The sequence below is a fragment of the Astatotilapia calliptera genome, chromosome 22, assembly GCF_964374335.1.
Source record: "Astatotilapia calliptera chromosome 22, fAstCal68.1, whole genome shotgun sequence".
Lineage (NCBI taxonomy): Eukaryota > Metazoa > Chordata > Actinopteri > Cichliformes > Cichlidae > Astatotilapia > Astatotilapia calliptera.
This window is the reverse complement of record NC_137442.1, coordinates 2,163,409-2,190,336: the sequence shown is the minus strand read 5'-3', so window position 1 is coordinate 2,190,336 and position 26,928 is coordinate 2,163,409. Positions and strand designations below refer to the sequence as shown.

Sequence of the window (26,928 nt, the reverse complement as noted above, 5' to 3'; positions counted from 1 at the left end):
ATGACGAGCGGCGATAAACTTGCGAAAAGCAAGTTATGCTCAACTCCACCATTGGATTCTGACAGCGTGGAAAAGTTTGAAAACATCCACGATCACCAACGGATTTCGAAGGGCTGGACTGCTGCATGATGGAGAGGAGGACACCGCCACGGCCCTTCTGAGGGTGTTCGACTCTGACACTGACAACGAGGATTTCTTTTGTTTTGAAAGGGACAACGAAGGAGAAGCGGAGAGTGGATGACGAAGCCATCCTGAACCTGTTCGTTTCTGACACTGGAGGAGAGGACTTTGGTGGTTTTTTGCGCAGGAAGAAAAGAAAGATGGTGAATGACTGACTTTTCTTCTTGTTAAAGCCGTGTCACTGCACCTGAGCCTAAAAGGCCGAATCTATTTTTCTGGTGTGCTGTAGGTTATTGTTATGTACTACATTTGTTACTCATTTATGAAGCACAGTACATGTTTCGTACTTGTAATTACCGCTACTTGTACATATACCCTAAAAAGTGATGTGATGTGTCTCCAAACAGCCGTCTCTTTCCTGACAATTCCCTTTGTGCATATTCTCCTACATATGATAAGTCAACATTGAAACACCTGCGGCTTTTAGTCAGGTGTGGCTAATGTATATACAAAACAGGATTTTCCCCTGATTTTAGCTTGTGCGGCTAATATTCAGGTGCGCTCTGTAGTCCGGGAAATACGGTACTTTTTTGCCCCACTGTATGTGTACTTTGTTGAGCTTTTGACTGAGTTTGCATAAAGCAGAAAATGTATAAACTCTTCTTTTTCTAAAGACGTTGAACGTTCACACATAAAAGCACAAACACAGTCACACCTCAGTGTCACAGTTGGTTCGACCCAGGAAATGTTATTTTGTCAGTTACAGTTTGTTTTCTTGCTGTTGCCTTATAGAGAAACAAACTGTAGAACTGTTGAGGTTCATCCAGTCGATGTGGAAAGTTTGAACCACGTCTCAAACACTCTTTAAATGAACAACAATTAAATTTAGCTTCACTGCTGACCGAAGATTTTAAAAAGAACAAGATGTTTGTGTTCATTCATTTGTGTTTTTCCCTTTTTAGGTCACTCTGTAACTTTTCCTTTCAATTCTACATTTTGCACTTTCAGGAAAACTGATGCAGTTCATTTTTTGTGTTCTTTGATTTGATTTTCAAAGGAATACAGAAGTACTTGTGTGAAAAAGTGTCCAACATAAGGAGGAAAAGTTTTTTGAAATTACATTGCACTTAAATGTTGCACATCTTACTGTGAGGTCACCAGGAAATACTCCTTGTTGTTGGGCCGTCCTGGTTAACACACCTCTGCAACATTACATGAGAGTCGGGTACTCGGCCTCTGGATTTGTAAATCTGGGCTGGTGGGTTCAAACTTCAGGAGATCACACTCCTCAGCCTCCCTGAGAAGGTTTATGTCAGAATATTGAAGGAGAAACTCCATCCATGTCACGGACCCGGTGCCGGGGACTCGGGGTTCGTGAACAGTGTGGACCTTTATTGTTATTAGTGTATTGGATGTATGTTTGCTGCACTGTGCTCTTGTGTTCCATGCTGGTGTGTGTGTATGTGTGTGAGGCTGGAGGATGAAGGACAGCCACCTGCAGGCCTGATGGGTGTGGCCCTGCCAGCTGCTGGTCACGCCTAGCTTACCACACACCTGCTTCTGATCAGGATCGTCGGGGGAGCTACTTAACAGAGCGATGGAGCTTCCTCCGGCGCAGGATCGTTGAGTTAGACTCCATGTCAGTGTTTCTAGTGTTGTTAAAGTGTATGCCTGCCGGAGTTGGTGCCATAACGGCTGTGTCTGTGTTTTTCCCCAGGAGGACAGTGGAACACAGGACTGCAAGACACACGGGGTGTGTGAAGGCACAGGGGCAGAGAGCACGGGATACCAGCACTTGGGAGAAGACACGTCACGGGAGTCGAGGGAGCACTTTTGGGGATTCAATGTGTGGTGTACCATTACCTCACTGTAAATAAACCCACTGTTCATTCCATTAAGTCCAGCGTTTGGGTCCTATTTCCCCATCTCCCCACGATCTGCCAGCCAGACCGTGACAATCCAATTGTGAAAGCTCAAATTCAGAGCAACAGTGTGGTTTCCATCCTGGTCATGCAGCACTGGACGAGCTCTTCATTCTCTCCAGGATGTGTGGGAGTGATGTCGTCCAGCTTACTGTAGGTTGGTTGAAGTTGAGTGTGAAGTAGTTGGGATGACATTTAGCACCTTCAATTCTGAGGTTCTCAGCTGGAAAAGGGTGTTGTGCCTGTTTAAGGCTGGAAATGAGTTTCTTCCAAGTAAAGAAGTTAGAATAGAATAGAATAGAATAGAATAGAATAGAATAGAATTCAACTTTATTGTCATTGCACATGCACAGGTACAGGGCAACGAAATGCAGTTTGCATCCATCCAGAAGTGCTTAGTGATATAGATATATTACAATATATATAGCAATAATATAGATATGTAAGTATATTACAGAAATGGGTCTATTATGGTATGTTATAATGTACACGGTATGAAGTATGTTGTGAATATTCTATAACTATAAGTATGTACAGGCTGTAGTGAGTACAAGCTATGTACAGGATATGAACAGGATATAAATATGAAAAACTATACAGAATATGAAATAAATAACTTTACAGAATCTGAGATATACAGCTATACAGAAATGGGAACTATGCAAGTTGTAAACAGTTGTAGGATTAAAAATTATCGTATGTACAGAATGATTGTTTACACAGGGCTATACAGTAGTGCAGTTAAGATAAGTGAGGGTGTAGATAGTTTCTACAGAGGCTATATAAAGTGCTAGTGGCTGTGAGTGGTGGTTCAGTCCATGTTATTATTGTGTGTTTGAGGGTACAGTTGTCCATTGTGGGTGTGTGTATGTTCAGTCCATGAGTTTAACGTGGGTCAGATGTCAGGAGGCAGAGTTCAGGAGTCTGACAGCTGTGGGGAAGAAGCTGTTCCGGTACCTGGTGGTCTTAGTCCGGAGGCTCCTGTAGCGCCTCCCAGAGGGCAGGAGGGTGAAGAGTCCATGTGATGGGTGACTGGGGTCTCTGAGGATTTTCCCAGCCCTTTTCAGACACCGCTTCCTGTAGATGTCTTTTATGGCAGGAAGTGGTGCTCCGGCGATGCGCTGGGCAGTTTTCACGACCCTCTGCAACGCCTTCCGGTCCGAGGCAGAGCAGTTCCCGTACCAGACTGTTATACAGTTGGTCAGGATGCTCTCGATGGTGCAGCGATAGAAGTTCACCAGGATGTCTGAGGACAGGTGGTTCTTCCTCAGAGTCCTCAAGAAGAAGAGGCGCTGGTGAGCCTTCTTGACCAGCTTGGAGCAGTTGGTCGTCCAGGTGAGATCCTCGGAGATGTGGACTCCCAGGAACTTGAAGCTGCTCACACGCTCCACAGCCGTCCCCTTAATGTGGATGGGTGGGTGTGGGTCAGCATTCCTCCTGTAGTCCACGATGAGCTCCTTGGTCTTCTCGGTGTTAAGCAGCAGGTTGTTTGTGTCGCACCACTCAGCCAGACGATCCACCTCCTCCCTGTAGGCGGCCTCATCGTTGTCACTGATGAGGCCAATCACCGTGGTGTCATCTGCAAACTTAATGATGGTGTTGGAACCATCAGCAGGTCTGCAGTCGTGGGTGAAGAGGGAGTAGAGGAAAGGGCTCATCACACAGCCTTGTGGTACACCGGTGTTCATTGTGATGGTAGATGAGCAGCGGTTATCCAGCCGGACATGTTGGGGGCGGTTGGTCAGGAAGTCCAGTAACCATTTGCAGATGAGGGAACTGATGCCCATTAACCACAAGTTAATGAATCCTTGAATTTTGTTCTCGAGTGAGAAAAGAAAGCAGCAGGATGTTAGAAGCCAGATTGGTGCAGTGATCCTGTCTGTTGGGGTGAAGAGAGAGCTGAGCATGAAAGTGCTGCTGATTTATCAGATGAGCTACATTCTTACCTTCACCTCAGTAATGAACACAAGCTGTGAGTACTGACTGAAAGAGTGAGATACAAGTGGTGGAAACAAGCTTCTACCTAAAGGTGTCTGTGGGCTCAGAGCTGGAGCTCCTCCACACTGAAAGCACCTGACTAGGATTACACCTGTGTGCTACTTAGGTGTTGGAGGTTTGTCCAACTGGAGGACACACGTTGTCTTAATCATTCAATTCAGTTTGACTTCTACAGCTCCAAATCACAGCAACAGCCTCAAGGTGCTTTATGTTGTGAGGTCGACCCTACAATAACATTACAGTAACAAGTTTGCTGTTTGTGTGTTTTCCAGTGAAGTAGGAGAAACACAGCAGTGTGGGAACAGGAACTAAACACAATCAGGTCTGCAGCATCAAATCATTTCACTTCTAATGTTCAAAATCAAACATCTAACATATTGGAATCAAATTCCTCACAGCGTGTCATGATTCCCACCACAATCAGCAGATACAGCACTCCCAGGTTCACTTCAAAAGCTCTGAACCAGCTTCTTCTCACAGCTGGAAGCTTCTTCTCGGTGTGAACATCTACAAAGATAAAACAAAAAGTCCATTTATGAAGCACTAATGAGAGACTTTGGAGCTTTTTATTAATCCTCACTGTAGGAATGATCCCAGTAGAAAGTAAATCAGATTTACCAAACAAATTAGTCGAGTTTGTTAAAAAGTTACAGGAACTCAAACAAGGACAAAGTAACATTAGTCCATTCCAGCTGTTGTGATCGGTCGGTGCATTTCTGGCCACTTCTTGGTCGCAGCTTTTGAATAGATCAGTGAGAGAAAAACAATCCTCCTCTCAATATAAGGACTAAATGAGCAAAACTATCCTGATGGACGTGAGGGAACGTAGAAAGAAGTGTAGAAACCTGAGGGACAAATATGGAGGAGAGTCCCAGAATATTAGTTTGTATGACGATCATCTGCACGCGGGTCAGAGCTGTGAGGAAAGTGTAATGCTGAGGAACAACCATGAACTGTGGAAACTTTAAAGCTGATTTATAACAGAGTGGTGCTGGGTGTGTGTTACTCTGTGTTTGTGCTTCAGTTACACTCAGTTAGCTTTCTGCTAGCTGTTTCCATCAGTTTGCTTCTCTCCTCTCTACACTCACTCATACTGCATTTTGATGCAGCTGAACTCACAATGAATCTGCATCTTTCTGTTCCTGTTGTCAGACCACAGAACAACTATGACCTACTGATTTAAACGTGCTGCATTAACTACAGGGGGAAGCTGCTAACACACTGCAGCTGCATACCAAGCTGCTGCTCTGCACCTCTGAAAGACGCATTTTTGGAAGCACAACATTGTCGGACAAACTCGACATTCACATATGTTTTTGTTTTTGACGCTGTCGCCGGTACGAGATTCCGGAATGGCACCACTTACCTCAACATCCAGCTGTGAAAGCTGCATCAACCTGAGCCAAAAAGTGATCGAGCTGGAACAAAGGATATCCACGCTATACCAAATCCAGGGGGCTGAATGCGAACTTGACACGATCCTCCTTGGCAAAGCTCAAACCACCGCTACTAGCGCTGAGCTAGCCGACACAGTGCACCATCCAGCTGCTGTGTCCCAAGATCCCGCCAACAGTCAACACAGGCTCTCAACTTGCGTCGCTGCTGCTTCTGCCAAGGACGAGAACTCCTGGTTTCAGCTAGGGGCCAGACCCAAGGCTCTGGTCAGCTCCACTCCACTCCAACCAGCGCCATGGACCATGGTTGAGACGCGTGGTGGCTGCAGGAGGATCCGTCTCTCGCACCCTCACCCCTCTGGTGAGGTAGTATTGGAGAATAAATTCAATGTCCTGGATCCTGTGGACTTTCCTCCTCTGACTGCTAGCCCTCGCCATCCCGCTGTGTCGCAGAGGTCTGCGCCATCTCCACCACTACGCCCCCGGAGCCGCGGCGGGCAACCCGACGCTGTGGTGCAAACTCACCGCGGAGAGCTGTGCTTTACCCCGGCTCCTCGGAGAAGAGGACCCACGGCGCGGCTACCTGGGAGTCACTCACGCAGTCCGGCTGGCGCATCTCCATCTGAACACCCCCGGCGTCGCGGCGCGGGCATCTCAGATGGCCAACAGCCCCCAGTGGCACCTCCTCTCTCCACGCTGGTCCTCGGGGATTCCATCGTCAGGAACGTGCGGATGAGGGGGGCGCTCACGCTGTCGTTCCCGGGAGCCACTGTTGTTGACATAGTGGACAGAATTCCCAACATTCTGGCATCCCACCCACAGGTTAACCGGCTCATCATCCACATCGGCACCAATGACATCCCCAAACAGCAATCTGAGCTGCTGAAGTTGGACTTCCTCGAACTCTTCAGCCTCCTTGGTCAGCTGCAGGTGAGTGCTTTTATCTCTGGGCCCACCCCCACCTGTGGCAGAGGGATAGGCCGCTTCAGCCGGCTGCTCAGCCTTAACACCTGGCTTTCCTCCGCCTGTGTCTCCCACGGCGTGGGTTTTATTAACAACTTTGATGCCTTCTGGGAGAGGAGGCATCTTTTTGGGGCAGACGGGCTCCACCTCAACGCCTGGGGACGCCGTTTGCTGTCCGCCAATTTGGCATTTGGCGTACAGCACTCCCGCACATCGCCCTGTCACTACCCCAAACTGACATTACCTGCTGATCCGTCTGCCACTGACTGATGTTCCCCTGGTCCCAGCTCCTATATTTGTTCCACTTTTAACAGTAATACACAAAACTCTGGACTAGGACCTTTCTCTCCCACAGTCAACACAATACCCGTCATAATCACAAACAGAGAGCAACAGAATTATCATAAATCCAGTAACTCCAAAAATATTAATAACCTCCGGCCTCTTCAAAAATATCAACATCCATCCAACTCTATTGTCAAAAATCCACCAGTCTCAATCAGTATGGCACTTTTAAATGTACGCTCTCTGTCGAACAAGTCTTTTATTATTAATGATTTAATTTTAGATAATAAACTTGACTGTTTATTTTTAACTGAAACATGGCTGGGTTCGGATGCACCAGTTGTTCTCACTGAGGCCTCCCCACCAAATTTTAATTTCTCTTTTTCTATTAGAAGTGGTAAGAGAGGTGGTGGGACTGCATCTTTAGCCAACAACACACTCACCACCAAACAAATTTTATTTGATCATTTTACCACTTTTGAATTCCATGCTATTGTTTTCAGCAGCCCTCCAGTTTTATCTGTCACAGTTTATAGACCACCTAAAGACAGCGCTGCTTTTATCAAGGAATTCTCAGAATTTTTAACAAACATACATTCAAAATATAACATGATAATTTTAACCGGTGATTTTAACCTGCACATAGATAATCCTTCTGACCCTGCAACAAAAGAATTCTTAAACATCCTTCACTGTTTGGATTTTACCCAGCATGTCACGCAGCCGACTCACAACAGAGGACACACTCTGGACCTGGTCATCACCCATGGGCTGTCCACCAGCGTGTCCTCTGTTGTTGACTTGGCTGTCTCTGACCACTACTGTGTGTTTTTTAACATCACCGGTTTTATTCAGCGGGAGACCTCGGTGCGAACTGTGAGGAGGCGCTATCTAACCTCTGAAGTGGCTGCAAATTTTACCAGGGTTTTAGACGAATGCCCCCCTGTGATTTTACCTGCATCCTGCGATCTGATTTTTAGTTACTTCAACAGCAAACTGAAGAAAAGCCTTGACTCCGTTGCTCCACTCACCACCAAAAAGATTAACGTAAAACATGCATCACCCTGGAGAAACGAAGAAGTCAAAAAACTCAAAAGAAATTGCAGGGCAGCAGAAAGGAGATGGAGGAAAAATAAAAATACTATCAACCATCAAATATTTTGCGAGCAACTTAAAGTGTACAATAATACATTAAGGAAGTCAAGAAATTCATACTTCGCCAAAATAATCAGTATTAACAAAAATAATCCCAAGGTCCTCTTTTCCACCATAGATCATTTATTTAACCCTGATTTTAACAGCTCCCAAAGAACCCCCACAGACTCGCTCTGTGAGCAGTTTGCAGACCACTTCAGGGGAAAGATCAGCGCCATCAGATCTGATATTTTATCTAATCGCGATATGATTGTAAACACATCTGAGGGCTCGATTGTACCTGAGGAGACACTGGACAGCTTTGTCCTGGTTAATGCTGAGAACTTTCAGAAGGTTTTCTCCACAGTGAGACCCACCACATGTCTTTTAGATCCAATTCCTTCTTCACTCTTTAAAACACTTTATGGATTTTTTGAGGCTGAGCTTTTATGCATGATGAATTGCTCTCTTCAGTTGGGTGTCTTCCCTGCTGCCTTTAAAACGGCGGTGGTGAGGCCCCTTCTGAAGAAGAGCAATTTGGATTGTAATGATTTTAATAACTACAGACCTGTATCCAACTTACCATTTTTAAGTAAAGTCTTAGAGAAACTTGTTTTTACTCAGATTACTGATTTTCTCAATGATAGACAGATCCTGGAGATATTCCAGTCTGGATTTAGGGTGAACCACAGCACAGAGACGGCTCTCCTAAAGGTTTTAAATGATCTTAGATGTAACTGGGACGCCCAAAAGCTCTCAGTCCTGGTGCTACTGGATCTAAGCGCAGCCTTTGATACAGTAGACCACGCTATTCTTTTAAACAGACTGAAACACATGGTGGGCCTCTCTGGTGCTGTACACAGCTGGTTCACTTCCTATCTCTCTGACAGAACTTTTATGGTGAGTATGGATACATGCTCCTCTAAGATCCATAAAATGACATGTGGTGTGCCTCAAGGGTCGGTTCTAGGCCCTGTACTTTTTAATTTGTATATGCTCCCTCTCGGCGGTGTCATCAGGAGGCATGGAGTGAACTTCCACAGTTACGCTGATGACACGCAGCTGTACATCTCCGTGTCTCCTGATGACACCAGACAAATGGATGCCCTTTTTAACTGTATCTTGGATATAAGATCTTGGATGGCAGAAAACTTTTTAGAGCTTAACCAGGACAAGACTGAAGTTTTAATTGTCGGTCCTGAGGCTCAGAGAGAGAAACTCTTGTCTAAATTAGAGGCATTTTCACTATGTCCTTCGCTACAAGTGAAAAACCTGGGTGTTATTTTTGACTCTGAGCTTGGTTTTATCCCACATATTAAACATGTAACTAAAATTGGATTTTATCATCTAAAAAATATAGCCAGAGTCCGCCCTATTCTCTCTCGGGCCAACACGGAGATGCTGATGCATGCTTTTATTACCAGTCGCATTGATTACTGCCCTGCTCTCTGGTCTTCCTAAGAAGAATATTTCAACTTTACAACTCTTGCAAAACTCGGCAGCTCGTGTGCTGACGAAGACCAGAGGGCGGGCCCACATTACACCGGTTTTAGAATCGCTGCACTGGCTCCCCGTGTGTTTCAGGATCGATTTTAAAGTTCTTTTATTGGTTTTTAAATGTCTTAATGGTCTTGGGCCTTCTTATCTCTCAGATCTGCTTTTACCATACGAACCCTCGCGGACCCTGAGGTCCTCTGGTACTGGCCTTTTGATTGTCCCTAAAGTCAGGACACATACTCACGGAGAGGCAGCTTTTCAGTGGTATGGTCCTCGTCTGTGGAACAGCCTGCCGGAGGAGCTCAGGGCCGCAGAGAACGTACATGTTTTTAAGAACAGGCTCAAGACCCACCTTTTTAATTTAGCTTTTACTTAGCGTTTATTTATTTTATGCTTATTTATTCTATCCTGTTATTCTATTATTAATTTAGGATTTACCTAATATTTGTTTGATTTTATTCTTATTCGTTTTTTAATCTTCTTATTCTATTTATATTTATATTGTATCCTGTTCTTATTTATTTTATCATTTTACCCTATATATATTGTATTGCGTCATATCTCCAGTGTTTCCTCGGAGGGCGCTCTCTGCACCGGGGCTGTTATTGACCGTGGCTGCTGGGTCTCTGGGGTCCTCTCAGCCTGGCTGGGGGGCTCCTTTGCCTCCCTCCTGCTGTGTGCCCAGCCTGGAGGCTGCGGTCTGTGACCGGCTCCCGGTGCAGACGGCTCCCTGTTATAGTGTTTCCTCACTTGGCTCATGCGAGCCCAGCCCAATTTTTACTCTTTAAGTGTGCGCGTGTGTGTATGTGTGTGTGGGTGGGGGGATATATGTGTATTGAGAGTGTGGGGAGTGAGTTGGAGGGTGGGGTGGGCTGCTTTTAACTATGTAAAGCACTTTGTGCTACATTTTCTCTGTATGAAAAGTGCTTTATAAATAAAGATTGATTGATTGATTGATATGTTTAAAACAATGACTGTGTGGACAATCTGGCTGTATTTACAGTCATGTTATCACTTGGAGAGGAAGCAGAAAGAGCTGTGCTGCTCCTATTGGGTGCTTCTCTCTGCCACTCACAGACCTCTTCCTGAAAGCAGAGCAGCAGCTGAACCAGTTTGACTTGAAGCCACAGACACTGAAACAGTCAGACGGTTAGAAACGGAGCTCCTAACTGGGAGTAAACAGGCCCAGTGCAACAAATGATCTGTGTGCCAGTTTGGACTGGAAACATATTCTGGGCACATGTGACACGAACACTAATATGTCTTAAAGTGGTCGGATATCAGAGCTTTGAAAGACACTGAACAACACTTTCATCACCAACATTTTCTTTGGTTTGGTCACTTTGATGATTTCCTGCTTACCAGCTTCTTGTAGGCCAACGTCAGGGTGCTGCTCTCCATCATCTAACACCTCCACCTCACTCTGCTCTCTCACTCCTCCATCCTCTTGGGACCCTCTGCTGTATTTCACCCTGAAATCTTCAACACTTTGAATTTCTGTAGACATTTTGAGCTGAAAGATCTTTGAGCAGCTTCACCGTCTGTCTGTGTCTTTAAGTCCGACAGCTTTGAAGAGAAAACAAAGAGGAAGTAAAACAGGACGAGTCACAGTTCTTCTGACACGTCAGGAGGCGTCAGACTGTCAGTTATGTACAAATGAAAACAACATTCAACAAGATCTGAAGTTCAGTTACAAGAATGTAAAACACTGGAAGAAGTTTTGTTTTTAATATTTTCTATCACAGAGATAATAAGCTTTAACTCAGCAGCTGCAGTATGTTTATAATAACACGGCTTTGTTAGACGCTGCCTTCTACAAACTGTAAGTACATCGAAGCAGCAGAGAGAAGAAGTGTTTGTGACACAGGAAATATGTCAGAGTGAACTATTTATTTTTACCAGCACAGAAACTAACAGGGCAGCGTGGTGCTGCAGTGGTGAGCACCATCACTTCTCAGAAAGAGAGTTCCTGTTTTTGTTATGTGACGGCTGTGTGCAGGCAAGAAAAGGACCCAAGGTGCAGACTCCAGAGACAAACGTAAACTGAAACAGCTTTGATGCTGAACTCAAACAGAACAAACGTAAGAATCCAAATAACTTACACGGGCAGACAAAACACACAGCAAAATAAACGGTAGATGGCGACAATGACAAACTGCAACACAGGGCTTAAATACATCGAGGGAGCAATCAGGGAATGGACAACAGGAGGGAAACACAGCTGGGGCAAATCAGAACTGACGAGACAAGGAAGCGTAAACTGAGCACACTGAGATAAGATAGAGACCTTCAAAGTAAAACAGGAAACACATAACACAGACTGAACAAAGACACAGACTCACACTGCCTGTGAGTCTGCACTACAACAGAGGGAACAGAGACGTGGGACCAGGGCAGACACAGACACTGACTGGACACGGGGATATAGCAGACAGGGGAGACAGCAACTAAGGATTACACAGAGACAAACCATAAGACATGACTCTAACAAAAACCCAAAGACTAGAAATTATAAATAATATAATAAACTCAAAAAACCCTGGGTCAACGACCCAGGCATCCTAACAGTTTTGGGTGGAGGCTCATGGTCCTGGTCTGTGAGCCAGCGTTTGTGTTTGACGTCTGATTCTGGTTCATTTCATGTTCTGAGGTGAAGTTTTGGTTATGATTGTTGTGTCTCTGTTTGTGTCCCTCCCTCTGTTCCCTGTGTTCAGTCAGTCTGTGTCTCAGTGTGTGTTTCTGCTGTTTCCTGTTTTACTCTGACAGTCTCTCGTCCTGTGTGCATCTTGTTTAGTTTTGCTTCCTGGTCTCGTTAGTTTGATTATGTTCAGCTTTGTTCCCACCTGTGATCTGTTCCCTTGTGTTTCTTCTCACAGCCTCCTTCATTCCCTCCAGCTGTGTGTTCGTCTGTTTAGTATTTCTTGGTCTAGTTATGGTGTTTTGTAGTCAGTAATAAATTGTCTTTAAGTTTGGTTTCTGTCTCCGACTCCCACATTTTATCTGCTATCCTGCCTTGCCTCACACAGCGGTACATGACAGGAGATCTCGAGCACTAAAATAAAGCAGCAGACTCCGACCTACAAGTGGCAGCAAGTAGCCGTTTCCTTTCTTGAGGAAAAGCTGAAGTGGAAGCGTTGGCTCACCCCTGGTAGGAGCACATTTTCAGTGGTACTCACCGGGCTCTAAGGGGTCCTCAAAGACGCCGTGTTCGTCCACCTGCTGCCCCGCCTGCACCTGATGCTCTGCAGCTGAAAGTGGGCATCATCCACCCATCTCTGGTTGCTCACGGTTGTTGATCAGCCTCTCTGCTGCCCGCTCATTGGCCTGCCTCCTCATAAGCTCTTCCACCTCGATCCTCAAAGAGTTTCCTTTCTGGGGCCATCAGAGGCTCAATTATCCGGTTTCCCTTTTTCCTTCACCAAGAAGAAAAAAGTGCAGATTTCCTTCTCACGTGGAGCAACAACCTATCACCAGCTGCCGACTCCACCTGGATGATGCCGTTTTGCTCGCCGGAGATTTTACGGGCCGGCTCATCACAGGCTCTTCAGCTGGAATGATGTTGCATCAGCAGCTCCAAACTCTCCTGTTTCCTCAGGCCGGAGGAGACGACGCTCCTACTATCCTCCCTCTGTGAGTAAAACTGACGATTAGACTCTGCTCTTTGTTCCCACCTGTGGTCTGTTCCCTTATTGTTTGTATTCATGGTCTGCATTCCCTTGTGTTGCTTGTTGTTGGGTCTGAACATACGACCCTGCTGGATTCAGACCACGAGAGACTGCAAACACAACACAAGAGCCACTGGTACGGTTTGCTTGCAAGGGGAGATTGCCTCCTAGAACTGACACAAGCTCCCTGTAGCCAACTGCAAACTCCCCTCACAGCCTTTTATTCAGAGAACACACACTGTGAATGTGTTTGTATGTGTGTGTGTGTCTCTGTATACGTGACTTCCTGCTACACAACATATGTTTACAACCATTTAACAACATCCCTATTCATAAAAGGGTCATCTCCCCCCACCCTGTATATGGCTTAACCCCCTTAATGCTCCCCCATATACAAGCATAGGTGAGCCCATGAAGGGCAGGAAGTGGACGTTCCCGAGCAAATAAGGAAACCAGACTCTTTACCTGGAATGTGCCTGCAGTTGAACACTATAGCTGTAGCCTCCCCCACCATCCTACATGCAGGGGAGGGAAATCTTCTTACTGACTGCTTTTAGTGGGCAGGCAGAGAAATCTTGCAACAGGTTTGAAGTGACGTCGTTTAAGGAAACACACACTTTAGTTTCAGCTGTTTTCCTAATTAGAGATGTTTAAACATCCAATGTTTACACGAATGAAACCACTGAGGGAACAATCTGAACGTGTGAGCATAAAGCAGAAAATAAATACATTTTATTTGCTCAACAAAAGCTTCTGCTTACTGCTCCACCATATTCTGTTCAAATGATGACTCAACCAAGATACTGTTTTCACTGTCCAACTCTTCTTTCAGGTCAGTAGATCTTTTACCTGCTCACCTTTACTCATCTTCCTTCTGTGATTCTCTGATGTTATTTTTCATTGAGAAAATTCATAAAATACACAAAGACCTGGTTTCCAATGTTCCCTGTAGCTCTTCCTTTTTGATTCCTCTCCCATCACGCTGTTTTTCTGCTTTCCAGCTCCCCTCTGTGTCACGGCCAGGCGGATCAGCTGCACGCTGATCAGCCCTCTCTCTGTTTCTCTCTCTCTTCCTCTTCTCTCTCGCCGGGGCGAAACTCACTGCAGGTTCACGCCCTCGGGAGATGAGACACCTGGGTCTCATTAAGGGGAGCAGCATTTAAGCCAGGAGGTGACTGCTGTTCGTTGCTGGATCGTTGTCTACCACGCGTTAGTGAAGTCAAGCTACAGCAAGTTTAGTTAAGAGTGTTTTCCTTTGTGCGTCGTACTTAACCCTGTCTCCCTGTCTACAGAGCTTCCTGGATTTTCCCCCGTGTGATTCCCGTGTGGCAGTGTCAGAGTGTGAGCCTGTGATCGTGTGAGTGGATATTCTGAAGAACGCGTGCTTTCCCCTGGACTTCCCTGGAGACCCCTTCTCCCCCCACTCAGCTGTATATAGCACCCCCCCCGCACATTCTTGTATATACACCTGGTGAATTGTAAATAAACCCTTCTTGTGAGCATCAGAACCAGAGTCCTGCGCTTGAGTCCTCCTCCAAACCGTAACAATAACGATCCAGCCATCATGGACTCAGCGGACTCAAATCCCACCCAGCAACCCGTCCTCACCCCGGAGGCAATTCTGGAACGCCACAAACACATGCTTCGGCACATAAATCAACAACTGGCCGCACTCACTCAAGCCTTCGCTCAACGTCTACCGTCAGTAAGCCCACCCTCACCCCCTCCGTCTGTTTCTCCTCAGCTATCGGCCCCAAATCCATCTGCAGCCGCTCCACCTGTTTCCCCCATGCCGGCTTCCACTGAACCTCCAGAGCGATCGTTACCAGCGCCGGAGCCTTTCTCGGGTGAGTTCGATAAATGTGATGGATTTTTGACTCAGATCACACTACAATTCCGTCAGTTATGAAGAACGTATGAGACAGACGGGGCCAAAATCGCCTTTATGGTTCAACTGTTACGTGGGGAGGCATTAAACTGGGCGCAAGCCGTTTTAAGAACAGCCCCTGACATTTCTTACGAGGACTTCCTCACCAAATTTAAAAGTGTTTTTGAAAGAGGCACCGGAGCGGAGGCGGCTGCCCACAGACTGTTAAATTTGAAGCAGGGGAGGCAGAGTATGGTGGATTTTCCGGTTGAATTCTGGACCTTGGCCGAAGAAACTGGCTGGGGGCAGTCGGCATTGATAAGTACTCTCTTGAATAACATTTGTGATGAGTTAAAGAGAGAACTGATGATGAGAGATGTTCCTAAGACCCTGTCTGATGTGATTACACTATGTGTGAAGATAGATGAGCACCTACGGGCGCGTCGGGGAACCGGAAACTACATTTCCCAGAGGCCCCCGGGGCGCATGGAGACGTCAGGTGGAGGCGCGCTTAGCGGCAGTCACTCATCGGACAGCATGGAGGAAAGTGAACAGCCCATGCAACTGGGCCGCTCCAGACTATCGTCTGAGGAGCGGTATCGTCGCTGGAGAGCCGGTGAGTGCTTTTATTGTGGCCGCAAGGGCCATACTGCCATGGATTGCCAGGCGCGGCCAAAAGACAGCGCCCGGCAGTAGTGAGGAGTGTACTGGTGGGCAAGGTCACCTGTTCTCAGTCTCCTCCTCGTCTCATGATTGCAGCTAAGCTAACGGTTCGTCTCAAGACTCATTCTCTCGACGCTCTGATCGATTCCGGGGCAGAACAGAATTTTATTGATGCCTTGCTGGCGCTCAAATTAGGTTTTAGCACAGAGCCTCTGTCTCATTCACTCCAAGTCACAGCCCTTAGTGGCCAGCGTCTTCCAGACATTACTCATGTCACAGAACCGATTTCCCTGTCTCTTTCTGGCAATCATGTTGAAACCATACAGTTGTATGTCTTTAAAGCCCCACTCACACCACTAGTCTTCGGCTATCCCTGGCTATGTCAACATAACCCTGTGATTGATTGGAGGAAAGAAAGTATTTCGGGGTGGGGGGAGGAGTGTCACATGTCCTGTTTAAAAGTCGCCACCCCCGCCATGAGCCTACCACCCGATAAAACTATTTCAGAACCACCTGATCTGTCCTCCATACCATCTGTTTATCACGACCTGGCGCTCCCCTCACCGGCCGTACGATTGTGGGATTGACCTCTTCCCAGGCGCGCCACTCCCAACCAGTAGGTTGTACAGCCTGTCTCGACCGGAGCGGGAAAGCATGGAAAAATACATCAATGACTCACTTGCCACTGGTCTCATTCGCCCCTCGTCCTCACCTGTTGCCGTTGGTTTCTTTTTTGTCACCAAGAAAGATAAGAGTTTACGGCCCTGTATTGACTGTTGCGGCCTCAACGCCATCACAGTTAAAAACTAGTATCCCCTCCCTCTGCTGAGTTCTGCGTTCGAGCTTCTCCAGGGTGCCACCATTTTCACAAAGTTGGACCTACCATCTGGTGAGGATTAGGGAGGGAGACGAGTGGAAGACGGCTTTCAATACTCACCTGGGCCATTTCGAATATCTTGTAATGCCTTTCGGTCTCACCAATGCTCCAGCTGTGTTTTAGGCTCTCGTGAATGACGTGCTCCGAGATTTCATCGACCATTTCGTTTTCATTTACTTGGATGACATCCTCATCTTCTCCCGCTCCGTCACCGACCACCAACGTCATGTCAGGCAAGTCCTTCAGCATCTCCTCGAAAATCGGCTGTTTGTTAAAGGGGAGAAGTGTGAGTTTCATGTCTCAACTGTTTCCTTCCTGGGCCACGTCATCGATCAGGGTAACCTCAAAACTGATCCCGCAAAAGTTCAAGCCATTGTTGACAGGCCAACCCCTTCCAACCGTAGACAGCTTCAAAGCATTCTGGGGTTCGCAAACTTTTATCGTTGCTTTGTTCGCGACTACAGTAAACTTGCCCTGCCTCTGACCCGTCTTACTTCTCCCAAGGTTCCCTTCTGCTGGGATGAGCTGGCTCAACGAGCATTTGCCCATCTGAAGGACCGCTTTGCCTCGGCGCCCATTCTCATCCAACCCGATCTCAACCTGCAGTTCATTGTGGAGGTGGACGCCTCGGACACTAGAGTGGGGGCGGTGCTTTCCCAGCAGCAAGGAGGTAAGCTCCATCCCTGTGCCTACTTTTCACGCCGTCTCACCTCCGCAGAGAGAAACTATGATGTGGGAGATCGAGAGCTACTAGCCATCAAGCTAGCCCTGGAGGAGTGGCGCCATTGGCTAGAGGGCACTGCCCAGCCGTTTGTGATCTGGACCGATCACAAGAACCTGGAGTACATTCAATCGGCAAAACGCCTCAACGCCAGGCAAGCCAGGTGGGCCCTGTTTTTTACTAGATTCCAGTTCACGATTACTTACAGACCCGGTTCCCGTAATGTCAAGCCAGACGCCCTCTCACGCCAGTTCGCCGCCTCCGAAGACTCAACTCGGGACTCTCCCATTCTACTGCCCACCTGTGTAATCGGCGCCCTGACCTGGGAGATCGAGTCGGCTATTCGAGAGGCTCAGCGGACAGAACCAGACCCCAGAACGGGACCTCCAGGGTTGCTCTTCGTCCCCTCCTCAGTAAGGTCACGAGTGTTACATTGGGCTCATACTGCCAGATTCACCTGCCAGCCGGGGTCCTCCGCACTATTACCTTCCTTCAACGTTTCGCCTGGTGGCCTTCCCTTGCCAAAGACATCCGCGAGTATATTTCTGCATGCTCGACCTGCGCTCAGAACAAGAGCGTCCATCAACCTCCCTCTGGCCTCCTCCAACCTCTGCCGACTCCGAGTCGCCCTTGGTCGCACATCGCCTTTGACTTCATCACTGGTCTGCCCGTCTCGTCAGGTAACTCTGTCATTCTCACCATTGTGGACCGTTTCTCCAAAGCTGCTCATTTTGTCGCCCTCCCTAAGCTCCCCACTGCTCTAGAGACCGCCAGGCTACTAACTAACCACGTTTTTTGCCTCCATGGAATCCCCACGGACATTGTGTCAGACAGAGGACCGCAGTTTACGTCACGTGTCTGGAAGGAGTTCTGCAGTGCCCTCGGAGCTCAGGTCGGTCTCTCCTCTGGTTTCCACACAGACCAATGGCCAAATGGAGCGTGCCAACCAGGAGCTCGAAGCGGCTCTCCGGTGCCTGGTATCCACTAACCAGTCAACTTGGAGCAAGCAACTGTCATGGATTGAGTATGCTCATAACAGCCTTACCTCCTCTGCCACCGGTGTGTCCCCTTTCAAGGCATCCTTGGGCTATCAACCGCCACTCTTCCCAGCCGTCGAAGGTGAGCACTTTGTTCCCTCTGTCCAACAGCATCTTCGGAGGTGTCGGCGCGCCTGGAGAGCGACTCGGGCCTACCTTCTCCGCACAGTGGAACGCAATAAGCGCCTGGCGGATCGCCACCGGACCCCTGTTCCCACCTACACACCTGGACAAAAGGTTTAGCCATCTACCACATTCGTCCCACTCAGGTCTCAATCCAAGAAACGGTCTCCCACTTTAATTGGTCCCTTTGAAGTCGACGCTGTGATTAACCCTGTCTCTGTCTGTCTTAAACTGCCCCGGAATATGAAAATCCATAACACCTTCCACGTGTCGCAAGTGAAGCCGTGCCTCTCTAGTCTAGTCCTCTGTGCCCTCCTTCCAGACCCCCTCCACCCGCCCGGGTCATTGATGGCCACCCGGCTTTCACCATTTCGAGAATCATGGATGTCCAGCGCCAGGGGCGCGGTCTGCAGTATCTCGTGGATTGGGAGGGCTATGGGATGGAGGAGCATTCTTGGATCCTGCGGGCGGCCCTCCTGGATCGGGGTATGGTGCAGGTGTTCCATGCGGCTCACCCTGACAAGCCTGGGGGTCGCCGGGAGGCTCCCGTAGGCGGGGGGGGGGGGGTACTGTCATGGCCAGGCGGATCAGCTGCACGCTGATCAGCCCTCTCTCTGTTTCTCTCTCTCTTCCCCTTCTCTCTCGCCGGGGCGGAACACACTGCAGGTTCACGCCCTCGGGAGATGAGACGCCTGGATCTCATTAAGGGGAGCAGCATTTAAGCCAGGAGGTGACTGCTGTTCGTTGCTGGATCGTTGTCTACCACGCGTTAGTGAAGTCAAGCTACAGCAAGTTTAGTTAAGAGTGTTTTCCTTTGTGCGTCGTACTTAACCCTGTCTCCCTGTCTACAGAGCTTCCTGGATTTCTCCCCGTGTGATTCCCGTGTGGCAGTGTCGGAGTGTGAGCCTGTGATCGTGTGAGTGGATAATCTGAAGAACGCGTGCTTTCCCCTGGACTTCCCTGGAGACCCCTTCTCCCCCCACTCAGCTGTATATAGCACCCCCCCGCACATTCTTGTATATACACCTGGTGAATTGTAAATAAACCCTTCTTGTGAGCATCAGAACCAGAGTCCTGCGCTTGAGTCCTCCTCCAAACTGTAACACTCTGTTACTGATATTTCAGATCTCATCTGTAAGTTGAAGCCTTCTACTTGTCAGCGAGACCCCATTCCTACCGTTTTGGTCAAGGCCTGTCTGCCCTCTTTGCTTCCCCCCATATCTGCTATCGTCTATTCTTCATTAACCACTGGAACTCGTTTGGCTCTCGGCGAAGGCGGTCGCACTTTTCTCCTCTCCTCCTTCCCCTTATCTTCCCTGCTTAGCCTCTTGTGTCCTTGTCTTGTCTCGTGTGTATTTCACTTCCCTGGAACACTCTCTCACAGTCTGTGTCTAAAAACCTAAAAGAGAATTATGGATTTGATCAACTGGTCTCTGAATGCTATTGACACCCTTTTCTCAATGAGAAGTCTGGGCTCGGGAGAACCCAGGTACACAATGGACGGGTGGCAGAAATGGAGGATCGTGTGCCTGGCGGGACTGTCGATCGAGGACGCTGAAGATATCTACCTATTCAGAACCATGATAACAGGGTTCTTGCTGATCGGAGCTGGCTTGGCCCTGGCTTATCGGAGAATTAAGAGAGCGGAACCGGCTGTTCAAACCCCACAAGACTGCCCGCTGGGATTGAAATGATGGTAAAAATGGCCTGCATTTGTATAGCGCTTTTCTAGTCCCTAAGGACCCCAAAGCGCTTCACACTACATTCAGTCATTCACCCATTCACACACACATTCACACACTGGCGATGGCAAGCTACATTGTAGCTACAGCTGCCCTGGGGCGCACTGACAGAGGCTGCCCGCTGAGATTGAAATGATGGGACGAGGTGCGGCTTCTCAGAAAGGGCTCACTGAGTGCAGCATGGTTAAGACCTTGGAGGCGCTTACGGCTGCAGTGAATACTCAGAATAACACCTCTGAGCGTATATTGGATTACATCAGGGAAGAATCCACTCGGAACAACACCTCTGGGCAGAAGCTGGATTACATCGCGGATCAGTTGGCTGCGGTCGTGAAGTCTCAGAATCTGCTCTGTGAGCAAAAGACTGAAAAGACCACAGAATTGAAGGTAAATAACATCATGGAGAAACTCGCAGCTATCCAACGGGAGATTGAGAGACCAGTGTCGGTGTCCGAGTGTTAAAGCTTGAAAATTCTCATGAGTTGTTTGTAAAAGAAAAATCACCATTATAATGTGGCTACCCCTTCGATGCCAGCTGTGGGCTCAAGGCTGGAGCTGAACAACAACACCCTGATAACAACTGTGTTTAGTCTGTTCCTTCCCATCCCATGCAAGGCCACCTGGGTTGGCTGGTAGACTGTTTACTTAGCCTGATAGGGCGAAGGACACTGTCTCAGCTGAACTATTGACACGCACACACATACATATACACTGATGAGCACTCACACATCCCCCCCTCCCCTTCCAATGCCTTCGATGCTTGTTGCCTCCTGGGAACACGAGGCGGGTCTGGGCCCGCTCTGGAGAGTCGGCGCAGTGGCAGGATGGCTGCTGTGTTGCCTGGGATTACTCCTTATCCCTACCCAACCCTGTTGCTGGTCACGTGCTCTATAATGTTGTACTGTGGACATTTATGTGCTTTCTGTGCAAAGGAGTTTTTTGTTTCCTGTTCTCATGCTGTCCTCTATAGCCCAGCATGAGCAGAGGTCTCTTTTTTTCCTCTTGTACTTTCCCATTGTAGTGTACATTTCAGTGGTTTTTCTGTAATGCAACCGTTCTCTGACTTGTATCCCCATGTGATGTCTGTGTTGTGTGTGTAAGGTCGGGGGGTGGGTTCATTCCACTGCAGGGCAACCTGCCACTGCATGTGGCGAATAAAATTTGAACTTGAACTTGAACTGTTCTTGCTTCCCTCAAAATTGCTGCCATCACCCCAATATTGAAAAAAAAAACTGGTCTAGATCCCAATAATTTTGATAATTTCCGTCCTATTTCCAATCTACCATTCCTTTCAAATATTCTTGAGAAGATAGTTGCCACACAACTCCACTCACATTTAACTACTAATAATCTGTATGAACAGTTCCAGTCTGGTTTTCGTCCCTCCCACAGCACAGAAACAGCACTTATAAAAATAACCAATGATCTTATGGCAGCTGACTCCGGTTTACTTTCCATTCTTATTCTCCTCGATCTGAGCGCTGCTTTCGACACTATTTCTCACTCTGTTCTGCTCAGTATGCTACCCTCCATCGGTCTCTCCCATACTCCACTAGCCTGGTTTAAATCAGACTTGTCTGATCGCACTCAGTTTGCTTATGTTATTATGCTTGGTCCCCTTATCAATGTCATGCACGTAGTCATATGCGTAGGTTAGCTAGAGAGCAAACAGAAGCATTCTAGCTTTCTAAATGGCAACCTACAACACATACATTAAACCTAACAATTTTTGTACACATTTAAGGCTGTTCATCATCTATCTCTGATGATGATCCCATCTCTGTGTCGTAGATCTCCTTCTTCTCTTTCTCTCTCTAGCCCCGCCCCCTGTCTTGCCACCGTGGCTTTCAGCTGCTCTGCTCCTCAACTCTGGAATTCACGACCTCCTGATTTAAGAAATATCTCTTCCTTCTCTCTCTTTAAGTCTAGACAAAAACTCACTGGTTCAAAATAGCTTATCCCACATAACCTCTCCACTCTGCTATGTTAAATTAGTTTTATGCCTTATGACTTTATGATTGTGTAAACTGCCTGCTTTTCTGTTGCTTTTATTATTCTGCTGTGTACAGTGTCCTTGAGTGTTCTTCAAGTAAAATGTGGTAAATTTAAACTGATGATGGTGGTACTCTAATGCAGCGGTCCCCAACCCCCGGGCCTTGGACCGGTACCGGGCCGCGAGAGTTGAGGCTCAGGTGTGAAATGTATAGTTTTCAGGGTTTTTATCGGTTTTCAGCATTATTTTGTTATCGTTTTTATCGTTAACTGGGTTTTCCTGGGTCTTTTCACGTGTGTTATGAATAATTCTTCTTTTTTTCGGTACCGGTACTGGTTTTATTTTGTTGTATTTATCCGCGACACCTTAAAGGCCGGTCCGTGAAAATATTGTCAGGCATAAACCCGTCCGTGGCGCAAAGAAGGTTGGAGACCGCTGCTCTAATGTTTCCATTACTGCCACCATCAGACCTAACCTCGCTATGATTATAATTATTTAAAGTTGTAGTTATTCATGGACCACTACATTTTCTACATTTTCTTTGTACATTTACATATTTTACAGTATTTAACCTTTAAAAAAAAAAAAAGAAAACCAGAACGATGTGCAGCCAGAGTTTATTTCAATATTTAAATCCAACACACTGAAGTTACAGGTTGCAGACATGGTACAGAGAGGGTGGAGCTGCCTGTAGCTGTCTGTGGTGCTGAAGCTTTCAAACATTTCATACCAACACTGACTACAACTGTGACCACAGGGGGGCAGCATAGAGCCAGAGAGTGTTAGTGTAGCTGTTCAGCCCTATAGTAAGAAACAAGAAGACTGATGAAGGAAAAGCTTCTTCCACTGGTGTAACACACAGGTTTGTATGAAGTCACACTAACTAACCAGCAGTAACCCAAATTTGATCAAAGCAGGGGCAGAACTTTAATAACAGGTTATAATGTGTCATCACAGTTGTTGTCAATCCAAACACACTTTCTGATTGTTGCTGTTTATTGTAAAAGAACAACACACTTGTGGTCTGACCTAATGCTGTAGTGCAACAACAACTATACAAATGTGAGCTCAGTGCAGACTATGCTGACTCACTGCACCATCCTGTGGTACAAAGTGGTATTACATGAGCGTACAGGCTGACATTAGCTGCTTAGAGGATGCTAACTTCAGTTCATATTTAGATGTGTTGAACATGATGTCAGAGATGTTTTCTTCATATTCTGTTGATGTTTTTTAGTTTTGAAATATTTCAAAGTGTCTCCAAGTTAAATGTTGAACCTTTAATATAGCGACACTTAGAGCTCTGAAGCCGTTTTCTTTCTTTTACATGTCAACACTGAAAAGTATAAACATTTGAAATTATGGTTTTAGTTATTATTCATATAGATAAAGATTTCCAATATTTAAATAAATGACAAAAACAAGCAGGCTGCAGTTTAATCAGGACAGCAAGATGATCAACATGCTGCCCTGACGAGAGAATCACCTGCTTCATCTTGTGTTCGATGCTTCACAAGTTTGTAGGTTTTTTCCTCGTTTTTCATGAATTCGTTTCTCTTGCAAGGACCTCCTGGAACTAAGGGAGAGAAAGGTGAACGGGTAAGCTCTCTGTCTTCATGTTATTACTTTCCCCCAGTCACAAATGTCCTGTCTGCTGACCTGCATATAGAGATATATTGTTGTGTTGCAGCAGCAATGTCAAACTCAAGGATACACAAACAGCAGACATTCATCAAAGTATTAATATATGTTTTAAAATGAGAGATTTTAAAACATATATTAATATGGGGGTGGGCACGATACACGGAGTCCAAATTACCATCAGGGTGTACACCTCACCCCTGGCGTATTGCCCACCTCTCAATTTTAAATACACGTAGACATTGAGGGCTAGCAGGAGGGACAATGCACTTACCTGCTGCTCTCTGGCAGGTAGCTCCATGCCCTCCTGGGTTTTAAATGCACCTTAGAACACACATGCATCAACACTACAATGAGCGGGTGGAGGGAGGTTTGGAGTCTTCTCACACCCCCGTTCTCTGCGGCCTGCTGGAGCGGGGGGGCTAGGAGGAGTTGGCCGTCCGACTGCGGTCTGGAGTGTGGGGCCTCCCTGCTGCTGCGGAGTCAGGGCGGTCTGCCTCTCCCCACTGCAGGGAAAAGGGTAACACCACCTGGGTCTGGGGGCAGTTCCCCCCTCCAGGGGCAAGGGCACCTAGACCCGGTTTGTAGAGTACGCTTGGGGAGTGTGATCGTGTGTACAGCGTCTCTTTATGTCTGTCTCCACGTTGGTTGAGTGTGGAGTAAGTGCATATGAGAGCATGAGGGTGGGAATGGATGTTTGTGTCTGTGTGTGCCTGTATGTCTGTGTCTATATGTCAGGTTGGGTATCAGACGCCACCTCTCTGGGGACACCTCAGGCCCTCCAAGGTTTGGAGGCCTATCTCCCCCTACCACCACTTCCCCTGCCAGTGGCGGACTCCCTCAGGTGTCGGTGCGTTGGTGGTTCTTTGTGTCTGGGGGTGGGCGTCCGGGTACACACCTAGGGATGGGTATTGATAAGATTTTAACGATTCCGATTCCATTTTCGATTCTGTTTAACGATTCGATTCTTTATCGATTCTCTTATCGATTCTTTTTTTTTTTTTTAAAAAGGAGAACACTAAGGTCGATTAGCTCAGAGCTTTGTTTTATATCTTCTCTTTGAACAAGATAGAAATTTAGGAGTAACATGGCCTTACAAACCCAACAGTGAGATCTTGAGAGATCCAGCCTACGGCTCTTCAATGGGGTGTCACAGGGTCCCCAGGAAAAAAAATTGTAAATGTAAAATAATAAAATAAATATTCTTGTGAGACATATCACATATTGACGGGGTCGGGTTATGTTAAAAAGTATAAATTGTTATACTTTGTTCATTGGTTCAAAGGTACCCCACACTTCTTTTTTTGTTTGCTTGTTTGTTCTGGTGTATTTTTCATTTGAACTGTTACTCTGCCAGAGTACTCATATTTACAAGATGGCATTGAACGCCCCATTGGTGTATCAGGAAAACTATTTTGTACGTATGTTCCTTGAAGGGGATTGAAGTCGTTCTTTTTTCCACCGCAGCGAAGGGCTAGGAGTAGGAGAGGAGCTGCTGTATGTTTTTGTTATCGAATCGATCTGATTGTGAAATAAAGCATATGCAGTGAGAAAGCAACTCCAGGAGTCATCCCTGCCTTAAAGCTGCAACATTCTTCTGTAGCAATAACAAAGTATAACATAAATTGTTCTGTGGCAATTACACAAGAATATCCAGTAATGTCCTGCCTACAATTAAACACATTCACTTACCAAAAATCGGGGGCATCTGCTGTGGCAAATGGGTGCAAGCCTTTGACCACAAACTTAGACACTGCTCGGTGACATTAGTCTATCCTGGCCTGAAAGGAGACGCTACCGGTAGACTGCAGCGAGAACTGCCAGCGAGCGCCAGCCAGACTCTGTCTGTCTCTCTCATCATGGTCACCTACATGTACAGTAATGGCAGGTTTGTAATAAGGCAGATTGCGCTAACATAATATGCACTGTTAGTTGATTATTTACCTGCCGCATTAACGGGAGAGGACGTGCAAACGTTAGCGCTGCTGCTGGGTTGAGAGTCACGAGTCCGGAGCGGAATTAAAAACGCGTGTTTTGTGAGCAAATGCTTTTGCATATTCGTAGTGTTTCCTCCCTTAAATGAAATATCTACTTTGCAAGTTGCCCTGTTGTCATCGGTTCTCATAAAATATAATCAAACTTTTGAGCGTTTGAGCCGCTTAGGCGCCGTGTTCCCTGCCAGGTAAATGACGCTCCGCAACGTGGTGACGTCATTCGGGGCGACTGGAATCGATAAGGGAATCGTTTGCAAAAATGGCAAACGATTCCAAGGAATTGAAACAGTGGGAACCGGTTCTCAACAAGAACCGGTTTTCGATACCCATCCCTATACACACCGGCTCACTCCTTGGCGGCCGCTTATCGGGGCCACTTCGGAGGTGGGGTGCCCCGGGCCTCTCGGCCTGGGGCTTGGTCACTCAGGCACGGCTGGCTGCCGGCGGAGCTCGCGGGCGCGTCACTGCAACTCCCCCTGGCTTCTGCTCCGCGGCTGCTGAGTGAGCCCTCATCTGGGACTCTCCTCAGCTCTTTCTGGGACAGTGGCGCGGCTGCCCCTCTGTTGGTCTTCCTTGGTCTCTTGTGTTCTGGGGGCCTCTGGATGTCTGGAGTTTTGATCTCCTCCATACCTGCTTCATGCCCTGGAGGACGGGGCTGTGGCCCCCCCACACTCCCTAGCAGATCGTTACATGGAGAAACCTTTGGAATGCAAGCATGCTGATCCACACAGGTATGCACACAGGTGTACACACGGGTATTCACAGACGCGGACTACAGCTTTCTTGGCTGCTGCCTCAAAGCACACTGTGCGCTGTCTATCTTGGGTGCTGCACAATATCGTTTATTATTCAGTATCTACTGTTATCTACTGCTAGCTAGTTTATTGTGATGGTGCTGTTCTTTTTATTATGTTGCTCTTTGTTGTTTGCTTTCTCTTCTGTTTTTTTTCTCCATACAGGTGACCCAGGTGTTTTTTTTTCTTTCTTCCCCCCCTTCTCACCGTCTCTTCTCCCCTCTGGTTTTCTTTCTCTCCCTCTCTTTCTTTCATTCTCTCTCCCTGTCCTATCCCCCAGTCATGTCTGTCCCGTTTGTAGCAACTGAAAATAAAATAAATTCATAATTATAATAAAGGTCAATCAAATGGACCAATATGGCAAGGCCATGATGATCCACTTGGTAAAATAAATCCGCTTGGCATCTTTCTTGGCCTTAAGACAACAATTCTGATGGTAAAGATCCAAACGGGACACAAAAAAAAAAAAAAAAAAAAAAAGAACATGACGTCAGAGAT

General features: G+C 47.1%; 2 long non-coding RNA genes across 2 annotated transcripts; one reads left to right on the top strand and one right to left on the bottom strand.

The window, feature by feature from the left end:
• The first annotated feature begins 1,225 nt into the window (after nucleotides 1-1,225).
• On the top strand, nucleotides 1,226-2,018 carry LOC145423825 (uncharacterized). The gene is made up of 2 exons (XR_013904879.1): nucleotides 1,226-1,759; nucleotides 1,841-2,018. It is a non-coding gene; the product is annotated as an uncharacterized LOC145423825 (long non-coding RNA).
• Nucleotides 2,019-24,553: 22,535 nt separating this feature from the next.
• Nucleotides 24,554-25,674, bottom strand: LOC145423747 (uncharacterized). Its single transcript, XR_013904789.1, has 2 exons — nucleotides 25,587-25,674; nucleotides 24,554-25,509 (listed from the first exon to the last, which is right to left on the bottom strand). It is a non-coding gene; the product is annotated as an uncharacterized LOC145423747 (long non-coding RNA).
• Nucleotides 25,675-26,928: the final 1,254 nt, after the last annotated feature.